This window comes from Harmonia axyridis, chromosome 1 (assembly GCF_914767665.1).
Source record: "Harmonia axyridis chromosome 1, icHarAxyr1.1, whole genome shotgun sequence".
NCBI lineage: Eukaryota > Metazoa > Arthropoda > Insecta > Coleoptera > Coccinellidae > Harmonia > Harmonia axyridis.
The window spans coordinates 40,548,460-40,562,689 of NC_059501.1; positions in this window are offsets into that span (position 1 = coordinate 40,548,460).

Consider the following 14,230-nt stretch of genomic DNA (forward strand, 5'->3'; position numbering starts at 1 on the left):
TTCATATAATGTGAAAATACAAGTAAATGAATGGAGACATTTTTTATTCTATTCATTCCACCTTCAATGCCTTTTGTGAAAACCCATATTAATGAACGGCAAAAAAAAATGCCGTCCCAAAATGGCGGAAGAATCTAGAAGTTCCCCCCCCAAAAGTGGGTCCTGGATCCGCGCCTGACTTATTTGAGTACTTAAGTGTGTTGGTACGCTTACTAGCTAAGTATCAGTTTAACAGTGCTGAAGTACAGAACAGATAATTTTAAAGCTAAAAAGATGTCTTTGGATCATTTATATGAGTTCAGCTTCGAAAAGTTGTACAACGACTGTACAGAAAGGTAATGCTTTTACATCATTTTTTTCTTTAATCATTTTTGAAACAATATAATCGAATGTAATCTTCAGTTTCTGAATGTTGCATTTTTATAAAGAAATTTTTGTTCAATATATGTGTATGAAATGAACGATAACCATATTGTACCTATCAAACAGCGAATTAATATGTACTTTTTTTTCCTAGGGGTATAACTTTTGAGGAAGACTGCAGCGTATGTCTGAGTAGGTTGACTGGAGAACTGTACCTAACAGATTGCAGGCATTGTTTTCACAAAGAATGCATCGACAGGTGGTGCTCCAGTTCTTCCAAATGTTGTCCGATGTGTAGGACAACGTTAATTTTCGAAGGTACCTTCACTATCTTCGATACAAATTGGCAGAATGTTAATATACATCGTTTCGACAAGATGGATAGCGATGAAGAAGATGAAGAAAGTGGAGAGGAAAATGAAGAAGAGAATGAAGAAGAGAATGAAGGAGAAAATGAAGAACAAAGCAACGAGGACATTTAATGGAGAAAATATCACTCTCAAATTAAATTCTCTCTATACATTTGTATGAAGACTACTGAAAAAGTGTTCTATTCCATTGATGAATTCATGGCCTATGACTTTCAGTGAATCCTGCCTTTTAACGTGATTTCTTCTTTTTTTCTGTACATGTATTTATGTTTATTTTCATCTTCACTTGTATTTTGTTTGTTTGGATTCATGCTGTATCGTTTTATATATACATATTTTATTTTGAATTATGTTGTGTTCATATGTCATCATGATTTCTGTAAAATTTTACATCTCTGTTCGACACACCCTGTAACATTTTTGAGGGAAATGAATGAGTTATAAATTGTAATATATGTATTAGAATCATTTGTCTTTTTTTTCATCTTATTTTTCCTAACGTTATCTAACTAAGTGTCATTTCAATCAGAAATAGCTCTCGTTTGTCTTATGAATGTGATTTATCATAAATAAAATAATTGAAAAAATACACTTATTAGGTGTACAACTTTGCTTCCGCCGTTTTGCAATAGATAACTATAGAGGTAGGTGGTAAGTGATATATATATTTACAAGAGGCACTTACTACAGACGAGTTGTAACAAAATCGACTAATAATCCGAGTAATCAAACAGCTATCGATATTGGATTGGCAATGATAGACATATATTTTTTTTATATGTAATGGAAATTTCTGATATGCTCATTCCTAATGATCCAAGAATAAGAGCCAATTTGATTGTAAGAGATAAAACGATATTCGATATTTTATTGATCTACGAAAGTATGTTGAAGTCAGATTTTCGGCCTAAATATTAGGTGTACAACTTTGCTTCCGCCGTTTTGCAATAGATGGCTGTAGCTGTAAGGGGTAGTCGAAATAAATAGATCGTAGATGCCATACAATAAGCTTAAGTATTTGTAAACATAACGCTATCGAAATATTAGTCGATTTTTGTCTGCATCATGAAGTTATTCTCGTTTAAATTGGTCAGCTCCAAATTGAAAACCCTGTATAAAAGCTGATTTAGAGTTTTATTCAATCCATTCGGTTTCTTTCATGCTGAATGAACCTAGTGTCATTTTGAAGTAAAAAGTGGTCCATTTTGAAGTGAAAGCTTGTATCTTTCCATGATTAACTGACATAACCTACTGAACACAAGTGACATGGAAAATATCAAAAAATTAATACACTTTGTTACTTCATATAATGTGAAAATACAAGTAAATGAATGGAGACATTTTTTATTCTATTCATTCCACCTTCAATGCATTTTGTGAAAACCCATATTAATGAACGGCAAAAAAAAATGCCGTCCCAAAATGGCGGAAGAATCTAGAAGTTCCCCCCCCCCAAAAGTGGGTCCTGGATCCGCGCCTGACTTATTTGAGTACTTAAGTGTGTTGGTACGCTTACTAGCTTAGTATCAGTTTAACAGTGCTGAAGTACAGAACAGATAATTTTAAAGCTAAAAAGATGTCTTTGGATCATTTATATGAGTTCAGCTTCGAAAAGTTGTACAACGACTGTACAGAAAGGTAATGCTTTTACATCATTTTTTTCTTTAATTATTTTTGAAACAATATAATCGAATGTAATCTTCAGTTTCTGAATGTTGCATTTTTATAAAGAAATTTTTGTTCAATATATGTGTATGAAATGAACGATAACCATATTGTACCTATCAAACAGCGAATTAATATGTACTTTTTTTTCCTAGGGGTATAACTTTTGAGGAAGACTGCAGCGTATGTCTGAGTAGGTTGACTGGAGAACTGTACCTAACAGATTGCAGGCATTGTTTTCACAAAGAATGCATCGACAGGTGGTGCTCCAGTTCTTCCAAATGTTGTCCGATGTGTAGGACAACGTTAATTTTCGAAGGTACCTTCACTATCTTCGATACAAATTGGCAGAATGTTAATATACATCGTTTCGACAAGATGGATAGCGATGAAGAAGATGAAGAAAGTGGAGAGGAAAATGAAGAAGAGAATGAAGGAGAAAATGAAGAACAAAGCAACGAGGACATTTAATGGAGAAAATATCACTCTCAAATTAAATTCTCTCTATACATTTGTATGAAGACTACTGAAAAAGTGTTCTCTTCCATTGATGAATTCATGGCCTATGACCTTCAGTGAATCCTGCCTTTTAACGTGATTTCTCCTTTTTTTCTGTACATGTATTTATGTTTATTTTCATCTTCACTTGTATTTTGTTTGTTTGGATTCATGCTGTATCGTTTTATATATACATATTTTATTTTGAATTATGTTGTGTTCATATGTCATCATGATTTCTGTAAAATTTTACATCTCTGTTCGACACACCCTGTAACATTTTTGAGGGAAATGAATGAGTTATAAATTGTAATATATGTATTAGAATCATTTGTCTTTTTTTTCATCTTATTTTTCCTAACGTTAACTAACTAAGTGTCATTTCAATCAGAAATAGCTCTCGTTTGTCTTATGAATGTGATTTATTATAAATAAAATAATTGAAAAAATACACTTATTAGGTGTACAACTTTGCTTCCGCCGTTTTGCAATAGATAACTATAGAGGTAGGTGGTAAGTGATAGTCGAAAGATCGTTCGATGTTGCTTGCTAAGCCTACAAGAGGCACTTACTACAGACGAGTTGTGTTCAGTAGGTTATGTCAGTTAATCATGGAAAGATACAAGCTTTCACTTCAAAATGGACCACTTTTTACTTCAAAATGACACTAGGTTCATTCAGCATGAAAGGAACCGAATGGATTGAATAAAACTCTAAATCAGCTTTTATACAGGGTGTTCCTAAATTGAAGGATGTGCACCCAAACTCTTTGTTTTCCATATACAGGGTGTTGAAGTTTGATTTTTTCAAGTTTTTTTTCATAGCACCTGTCCTTTACAAGATATTGACCTTGAATTTGGCATGGATATTCTAATTTAAAGTTTTCATCATGTAATAAGAGTAAAAATTTCAAACTATTCTCTAGTACCTAATACTCAGAAAAATCCAAATTATAACGAAGATCTAGTTAGTAAGGTAGGATATGGCTATGAATAAATTAATTATAAGTGGCACTCGCCTTTCAGGCTCGTACCACAAACTTCCACACCCGCGAGAAATGTTGGACTTTCCCCACTTGTTGCACAATAGACTAATCTATCATAAAGGAGAATTATAAGATTCAGATGACGATATTCAGTTGAAAACGACATATTTAGTAGTTTGCTCCCATTTTTATCGAGTATTTTCGTTAAGCAGAATTTCAAATTTGAAATTCTACATATCGATATTTATTTTAGAGCATCAAATTCGATATTTTTTAAATATTTCGCATTTTGAATTCGACCACACGAAACATATTATGATCTAGTTGCATTAGTCAAAAATTCTGATTTATCGTGACCAGAACCTGTTGAAAACACCTTCTGATATTTGAAAGCAGCCGTTGAATAATATTAATATTTTATTGTTTTTATTTATTTCTGGGGCTCTCAGCAATATTGAGTCATAACTTTTATTTTCGATGTCCAGAAATTAGAAACAGCTACATAGGTATCGAAAATATTCGATATTTATTTTAGAATGTCAAATTCGATATTTTTTAATTTTTCGCATTATGATTTCGATCACAGGAAACCTATTATGCTCTAGTTCCATTAGTTGAAAATCCTGATTTATCGTGACAATATTAGGTTAAATACGACATATTCAGTAGTTTGCTCCTATTTTTATGGAATACTTTCGTTATTAATTATAATATATATTATAATTTCAGTTTTGAAATTATACATATCGATATTTATTTTGAAGTATCAAACTACTCAAACTGATTTCGTTCTTTAGTTGAACGTTTCAAAATTCAACCTAAACAATGGGAAAAGAGAATATGATTTTTATTTTCGTTCAATTATATCTGATTTAGTTTATCACCCTGGTAAAAATGAATATTTTAAAAAAGGGTAAAACTTTCGTTTCTTATCTGTTGACAGATACATTCCAAGAATTATTTATCTGATAATACATAAGATAGTTAGAATTTTCAGAATGGCCATCAACCTCATTAGGTAAGTCATTATAAATATGACAAATAAATATTTTAAATGTACCTACACAAATTAAGAGTACCTAAGTCAAACTTTTGTTGGTTATCTGATGACGTCACGTTCATTAAACCATTATTTAACTTTCTAGTAGATAACATAGGTATCCATAAGAATTTGTGAATAAACTAAATTAAGTCCTGATACCAGCAACTAAATTCTTATTGTTCAGAGGTCAGTGATAAATAAATACCACGAAAAAAAAAATTATAAAACAAATAAACATTTCAAAAAAACTTTGAGAAAAGCGTCTAACTTTTCATGTTTATCTGATCACGTTATGGTCATCAAAGCATTATTTAATTATTTACTGATAGATAGTTGAATAATTCTCATACTTTTTTCTTAAAGTTATTCAACTATCTGTTTGTAATTAAAAAATGGATTAATGATTTTTTATGCATGATGTTATCAGATAAGTGACTATTGTTTGATGACTTCTTAAAAAAATTTTAAAATGTTTATTTGTCAAGCTATCATGGCTTATGAAATGGCATTTAATAATAACTTACTAATAGATGGTTGTAATTCGCTGTTTGAAAGGTACAATATGGTTATTTTCATTTCAAACACATACAGGGTGTGGCGTAATTAATGGATAATCCTGTACTGGCGAATAGGGGAGGTGTTGGCCGACCAGAAAATTTTGTTCAGTAAAAATATCATAGTTTTCGAGATATCGAACAATGCTCAAAGAAATAACAAGATTTGTGATCACAACAATGAATTTAGTGAGTGAAGGTGCACTTTTCAGAAAAAAATTAAATTGTTCGATATCTCGAACACTATAATATTTTTACTGAACATAACTTTACATTTTCTGGTCGGCCATGACCTCCCCTATTCGCCAGTACAGTATTATCCATTAATTACGCCACACCCTGTATATGTATATCTAAATACATATTATACTTATAGACATTCGAATAAAATTTTTTCCTTTTCAAATTACTCGATTGATCCTAGATAAATTTTTCCGATGAAAAGCTACAATGAGTTGTATTATTTACTTCTTGTCACAAATTTCATAGTTTTTAAATTTCTCCTCAATGAAAAAGGTCACAGACATAGACAAGATAATTGCCTTGAGTCTGAATGAAAAAAACCAACAATAAAACAATCATTTATCTTTTCAGAGGCAATTACGAATTTCTTGTATAAACGACCTCAAACTGGCTTTGGATTATTGTTGGATTTCGTGTTTAAACACCAAATCTTGCGAGCTTCAGGTAATTATCAAAAACTGACTGCACATATTTCAACCATCTCCAATCAAATAGACCGATAGTAGGAGAAGCTTACACGCGAATCAGCTCAAAAAAAACAGTAGGAGTGGCCTTTATCTGTGACTTCAAGGCTGTGAAAATACTTTATTTACTTCTCGGAAAACAATTTTTTCATTTTGATATATTTTATCCTAATTCTAAACAATACTGTGAATTGGCTTGGTTTCTACTTGTTCGAAATTCATTTTAAATCGAAAATTGAATGACAGTCATTATATTTCATCTTTTTTTTATTCTTCAAATTAAATTTTTTTCCTACTTAGTCGCTTCTTTAGATTTCACGTTAAAATAATAAACGTTACTAAAAATTAATAATACATAATATACATAATAAGCGACACTTTTTAATCTACAAATGATTTTTTTTCACTTCCTGTTTCGCCGGAAGTGATACCAACTCTCGATTTTCAAGTGGAACACCCTGTATATTATAACATTTTTGAAATCTGTATAATTTTTTGAATCCAATGATACCACATAAGTGACATTTCAAACGTCAAATTTTTTTTATAATTCAATTTTTAGTTTTCCATTTGAGTGTGCCACGATGATTCCGATTTATTCCAATTGACCTGTCTAATACTAGAAAAATCGAAATCCCGTAAAAAACACTAAATTGCGTTTTTTATGAGCAAATAAAGTTCATCGTAATCGTTTTTTGGGTAACACTCAATGTTTTCAAATGAACCCATATTGGTACCGTGGTACCATTTATTAGTACTATGGTTAAGTTACCCCTTTTTTGAGGGTTTTATGAATATAATAGAGGAATATAGCTTTATGAATTTCGCTGCAATTATTATCAATAACGTTCATCCAAGGAAACCAGGAAAATAAATGATATGACAGTTTCACTGCATTGGCGTACGCCCAGATTTTCAATTTGGAGCTGACATATTTAAACGAGAATAACTTCATGATGCAGACAAAAATCGACTCATATTTCGATAGCGTTATGTTAACAAATACTTAAGCTTATTGTATGGCATCTACTATCTATTTATTTCGACTACCCCTTACAGCTACAGCCATCTATTGCAAAACGGCGGAAGCAAAGTTGTACACCTAATATTTAGGCCGAAAATCTGACTTTAACATACTTTTGTAGATCAATAAAATACCGAATATCGTTTTATCTCTTACAATCAAATTGGCTCTTATTCTTGGATCATTAGGAATGAGCATAAAAGAAATTTCCATTACATATAAAAAAAATATATGTCTATCATTGCCCATCCAATATCGATAGCTGTTTGATTACTCGGATTATTAGTCGATTTTGTTACAACTCGTCTGTAGTAAGTGCCTCTTGTAGGCTTAGCAAGCAACATCGAACGATCTTTCGACTATCACTTACCACCTACCTCTATAGTTATCTATTGCAAAACGGCGGAAGCAAAGTTGTACACCTAATAAGAGTATTTTTTCAATTATTTTATTTATAATAAATCACATTCATAAGACAAACGAGAGCTATTTGTGATTGAAATGACACTTAGTTAGTTAACGTTAGGAAAAATAAGATGAAAAAAAAAGACAAATGATTCTAATACATATATTACAATTTATAACTCATTCATTTCCCTCAAAAATGTTACAGGGTGTGTCGAACAGAGATGTAAAATTTTACAGAAATCATGATGACATATGAACACAACATAATTCAAAATAAAATATGTATATATAAAACGATACAGCATGAATCCAAACAAACAAAATACAAGTGAAGATGAAAATAAACATAAATACATGTACAGAAAAAAAGAAGAAATCACGTTAAAAGGCAGGATTCACTGAAAGTCATAGGCCATGAATTCATCAATGGAATAGAACACTTTTTCAGTAGTCTTCATACAAATGTATAGAGAGAATTTAATTTGAGAGTGATATTTTCTCCATTAAATGTCCTCGTTGGTTTGTTCTTCATTTTCTCCTTCATTCTCTTCTTCATTTTCCTCTTCACTTTCTTCATCTTCTTCATCGCTATCCATCTTGTCGAAACGATGTATATTAACATTCTGCCAATTTGTATCGAAGATAGTGAAGGTACCTTCGAAAATTAACGTTGTCCTACACATCGGACAACATTTGGAAGAACTGGAGCACCACCTGTCGATGCATTCTTTGTGAAAACAATGCCTGCAATCTGTTAGGTACAGTTCTCCAGTCAACCTACTCAGACATACGCTGCAGTCTTCCTCAAAAGTTATACCCCTAGGAAAAAAAAGTACATATTAATTCGCTGTTTGATAGGTACAATATGGTTATCGTTCATTTCATACACATATATTGAACAAAAATTTCTTTATAAAAATGCAACATTCAGAAACTGAAGATTACATTCGATTATATTGTTTCAAAAATGATTAAAGAAAAAAATGATGTAAAAGCATTACCTTTCTGTACAGTCGTTGTACAACTTTTCGAAGCTGAACTCATATAAATGATCCAAAGACATCTTTTTAGCTTTAAAATTATCTGTTCTGTACTTCAGCACTGTTAAACTGATACTAAGCTAGTAAGCGTACCAACACACTTAAGTACTCAAATAAGTCAGGCGCGGATCCAGGACCCACTTTTGGGGGGGGGGAACTTCTAGATTCTTCCGCCATTTTGGGACGGCATTTTTTTTGCCGTTCATTAATATGGGTTTTCACAAAATGCATTGAAGGTGGAATGAATAGAATAAAAAATGTCTCCATTCATTTACTTGTATTTTCACATTATATGAAGTAACAAAGTGTATTAATTTTTTGATATTTTCCATGTCACTTGTGTTCAGTAGGTTATGTCAGTTAATCATGGAAAGATACAAGCTTTCACTTCAAAATGGACCACTTTTTACTTCAAAATGACACTAGGTTCATTCAGCATGAAAGAAACCGAATGGATTGAATAAAACTCTAAATCAGCTTTTATACAGGGTGTTCCTAAATTGAAGGATGTGCACCCAAACTCTTTGTTTTCCATATACAGGGTGTTGAAGTTTGATTTTTTCAAGTTTTTTCTCATAGCACCTGTCCTTTACAAGATATTGACCTTGAATTTGGCATGGATATTCTAATTCAAAGTTTTCATCATGTAATAAGAGTAAAAATTTCAAACTATTCTCTAGTACCTAATACTCAGAAAAATCCAAATTATAACGAAGATCTAGTTAGTAAGGTATGATATAACTATGAATAAATTAATTATAAGTGGCACTCGCCTTTCAGGCTCGTACCACAAACTTCCACACCCGCGAGAAATGTTGGACTTTCCCCACTTGTTGCACAATAGACTAATCTATCATAAAGGAGAATCATAAGATTCAGATGACGATATTCGGTTGAAAACGACATATTTAGTAGTTTGCTCCCATTTTTATCGAGTATTTTCGTTAAGCAGAATTTCAAATTTGAAATTCTACATATCGATATTTATTTTAGAGCATCAAATTCGATATTTTTTAAATATTTCGCATTTTGAATTCGACCACACGAAACATATTATGATCTAGTTGCATTAGTCAAAAATTCTGATTTATCGTGACCAGAACCTGTTGAAAACACCTTCTGATATTTGAAAGCAGCCGTTGAATAATATTAATATTTTATTGTTTTTATTTATTTCTGGGGCTCTCAGCAATATTGAGTCATAACTTTTATTTTCGATGTCCAGAAATTAGAAACAGCTATATAGGTATCGAAAATATTCGATATTTATTTTAGAATGTCAAATTCGATATTTTTTAATTTTTCGCATTATGATTTCGATCACAGGAAACCTATTATGCTCTAGTTCCATTAGTTGAAAATCCTGATTTATCGTGACAATATTAGGTTAAATACGACATATTCAGTAGTTTGCTCCTATTTTTATGGAATACTTTCGTTATTAATTATAATATATATTATAATTTCAGTTTTGAAATTCTACATATCGATATTTATTTTGAAGTATCAAACTACTCAAACTGATTTCGTTCTTTAGTTGAACGTTTCAAAATTCAACCTAAACAATGGGAAAAGAGAATATGATTTTTATTTTCGTTCAATTATATCTGATTTATTTTATCACCCTGGTAGAAATGAATATTTTAAAAAAGGGTAAAACTTTCGTTTCTTATCTGTTGACAGATACATTCCAAGAATTATTTATCTGATAATACATAAGATAGTTAGAATTTTCAGAATGGTCATCAACCTCATTAGGTAAGTCATTATAAATATGACAAATAAATATTTTAAATGTACCTACACAAATTAAGAGTACCTAAGTCAAACTTTTGTTGGTTATCTGATGACGTCACGTTCATTAAACCATTATTTAACTTTCTAGTAGATAACATAGGTATCCATAAGAATTTGTGAATAAACTAAATTAAGTCCTGATACCAGCAACTAAATTCTTATTGTTCAGAGGTCAGTGATAAATAAATACCACGAAAAAAAAATTATAAAACAAATAAACATTTTAAAAAAACTTTGAGAAAAGCGTCTAACTTTTCATGTTTATCTGATCACGTTATGGTCATTAAAGCATTATTTAATTATTTACTGATAGATAGTTGAATAATTCTCATACTTTTTTCTTAAAGTTATTCAACTATCTGTTTGTAATTAAAAAATGGATTAATGATTTTTTATGCATGATGTTATCAGATAAGTGACTATTGTTTGATGACTTCTTAAAAAATTTTTAAAATGTTTATTTGTCAAGCTATCATGGCTTATGAAATGGCATTTAATAATAACTTACTAATAGATGGTTGTAATTCGCTGTTTGAAAGGTACAATATGGTTATTTTCATTTCAAACACATACAGGGTGTGGCGTAATTAATGGATAATCCTGTACTGGCGAATAGGGGAGGTGTTGGCCGACCAGAAAATTTTGTTCAGTAAAAATATCATAGTTTTCGAGATATCGGACAATTTCATTTTTTTCTAAAAAGTGCAAACATCAGGATTATCATACTTTTCTTCTCTTAATTAAGCAAGATGGTAGGAATTTGGTAGTTTATCTCATAGTACAGATATTTGAGAGTAAAATGAAAAACAATGCTCAAAGAAATAACAAGATTTGTGATCACAACAATGAATTTAGTGAGTGAAGGTGCACTTTTCAGAAAAAAATTAAATTGTTCGATATCTCGAACACTATAATATTTTTACTGAACAAAATTTTCTGGTCGGCCATGACCTCCCCTATTCGCCAGTACAGTATTATCCATTAATTACGCCACACCCTGTATATGTATATCTAAATACATATTATTCAACTATGTAGTGGCAGAGAGGACAGGGGAAATAAAAATCCTTAATGAGATGCCGACGTTTCGACCTTTATTTCTGGTCTTTTTCAAGGCTGGAAACAGAACGACATTGAAAACATGGGGCATAACATAGTGCCATAATATAAAGAAAGTAGTATACTCTAGTAGGTGCAGAAACAAAATACAACAGAGCATTACAAAAAACATAATTTAAAACACATACCAATTCATATGAATAATCCCTCAAAATATTCTGAGGTGGACATAAAACTGTGTCGTCAATTTTTTAAGAACTCAATATACAATATACAGGTCCACTGGTCAACAGATGAAACTATCTATAATCTTTTATTATAATTTTAGGGTATTCAAAAGATTTTTCCACATTAAGTACAATAAACAGCTGAAAACTAGTCTCCGTGTCATCTGTCATATGCAGAACGTCGAGCGTCATATGGTTATCTAATGTCAAAGAAAGGGGTATGTTCCTGAAATTCGTCAAGAACGAATCATCCGTTTGTATCTCTCTAAAATGTTGTGATATATTGTGCTCAAATTCTGTACATCAGTCCTCAAATTTACCGTCTCGTTTAAAGAAATATGAATCATCTCACCGATACATCTCTTTTTATAGTTTTTTTCTTTTTCTAAGATGGTGACGTTCTCGAAATCGAAATTGTGGTCTTCGTTGAAGTGATGAGCGGCTAGAGCGGTTTTTTCATTTTTGTCTTTATTAGTGGGTCTACAATCATATCCGTGCTGGTAGACTCTATTTTTAAGATACTGTTTGGTCATACCTATGTAGCATCTGCTGCAGTCTTTACAAGGGATCTTGTATATTAAATCGGATTGCAAACCATCTGGAGTTTTATCTTTGATTTTCGAGAAAAGGGAACTGACGCATTTCAGTGGATAGAAAGCCAGTCTTGCAGAAGAGTTAGTTTGTTGTAAGGCTCTGCTCATGTTTTCAGATAGACCTTGAATATAAGGAAAACGGTAATATCTGGTTCGTTCATCATTCCTCGAACCTGCATCGTTAGTGAGCACTTTCCTTTTATATTGATTAATAATACGTTTGACCAAGGTTGTTGGGTAATTATTTCTTGTTAGTAACTCAGTTATCTTCAGTTCATTTTCTCTGTGAAATCTTTCATCACTCAAATGAATAGCACGGAACATCAAGTTTGTTATAGTTGCTATCTTCTGGGATGTGGGGTGTTGTGATCGGTAGTTCAACATTCTACCAGAGGAGGTGGGTTTGGTATACCAATTGGTGCTTATGGTTCCATCTTCATTTCGAATCAACAGTACATCTAAAAATGGTATTGTTGCCTCGGACTCTCGTTCAATGGTGAATTGCAGTTTATGATGAACGTTATTGAATTTTAGGAGTAATTCGTCCGATTTCCCTTTCGGTATAGAGAAAATCGTGTCATCTACATATAGTTTAATGAAATGGACATCAAAGGTTAGCGTTCTTAAGCTTATCGTTATTACTTCATCCATAACTAAGGCGGCTAGTGTGCCGCTAGCCGGATTTCCCATGGCTGCGCCATCAATCTGCATATATATTACACCGTTAAAGGAGAAGTAACTAGAATCAAAAATGTACTCAACTATTTTGCAAAATAAATTTTGTGGAATTGTTGTGTATGCAGATATATATTGCCATCGTTTCTTTATAATGTGCAAAACTAGGGCTTTAGGAATATTGGTATATAACGATATAACGTCGAGTGACACCCATTCACTTTCCTTAGGTACTCTAATTTCCTTGACGAAGTCTACAAAATCTTTGGAATTCGATATATTGTATTCGAATGATGTGGTGACAGGAGATAAAATATCATGAATATATCTGGACAGGTTGTATGATGGGGCACCTATACAACTGACCACAGGTCGAATGGAAATATTTTCCTTGTGAGTTTTTCTAAGGCCATATAGCTTTGGAATAACAGAGTTATGACATTTTAGATGTTTCGCTTTCATTTCATCAATGGCGCCCACATCCCTAAGTTCTTTCACAATTTCATTGGCCAAAGTTTGAAATTTATTTGTTGGGTCACTAGGTGTTATTTTATATGTCTCTGTATCAGACAACAAATTCTCCATATACGAGACATACTCATCTCTATACATGATAACTGTGGAGTTTCCCTTGTCAGCTCGCATAACAACGCAATCAGGATGTTGTTTGAGGAACCTACTTGTTAATACATAATTTAGGTATGCCTGTCTCACACATGGACCTTCATTAGCAGACCGAGCCAAATAGTTAGTGAAGATGTTAGTGGTTATGCCTCTTAAAACGTTTTTGTCCACTTCGGTTAACTCAACTTGGTCACCAATACAAAATTCGATGTCCTTGATTAGCGTAGGTATAGGACATTCTCTTGGGGAAATAGGTATTGCGAATTTAGGACCCGCACTCAGAATATCTTTGATAGGTTCTGGCAAAACTACGTTTGTATAATTAAAAATAAAATTATCATGCATCCCCCTTCTGAATGTGGCCGTCTCCTTACATAGATCACTGAGTTTTTTCAAATTCTTCTCTTTAATCAGTTTGAATAGTTTGTTGTAGTCCTCCTTTGATCTATCAGATATTGTGTTAAACAATTGGGGCGGAATAGACGTTACCAATTTATTCCTTATGATATTGCAATCGTATTCGAGTTTCTTGATCTTCCATATAGTGATGTTAACTTCCACATTAAGTACTGATTTTTGAAACCTAGATGTTAATTTA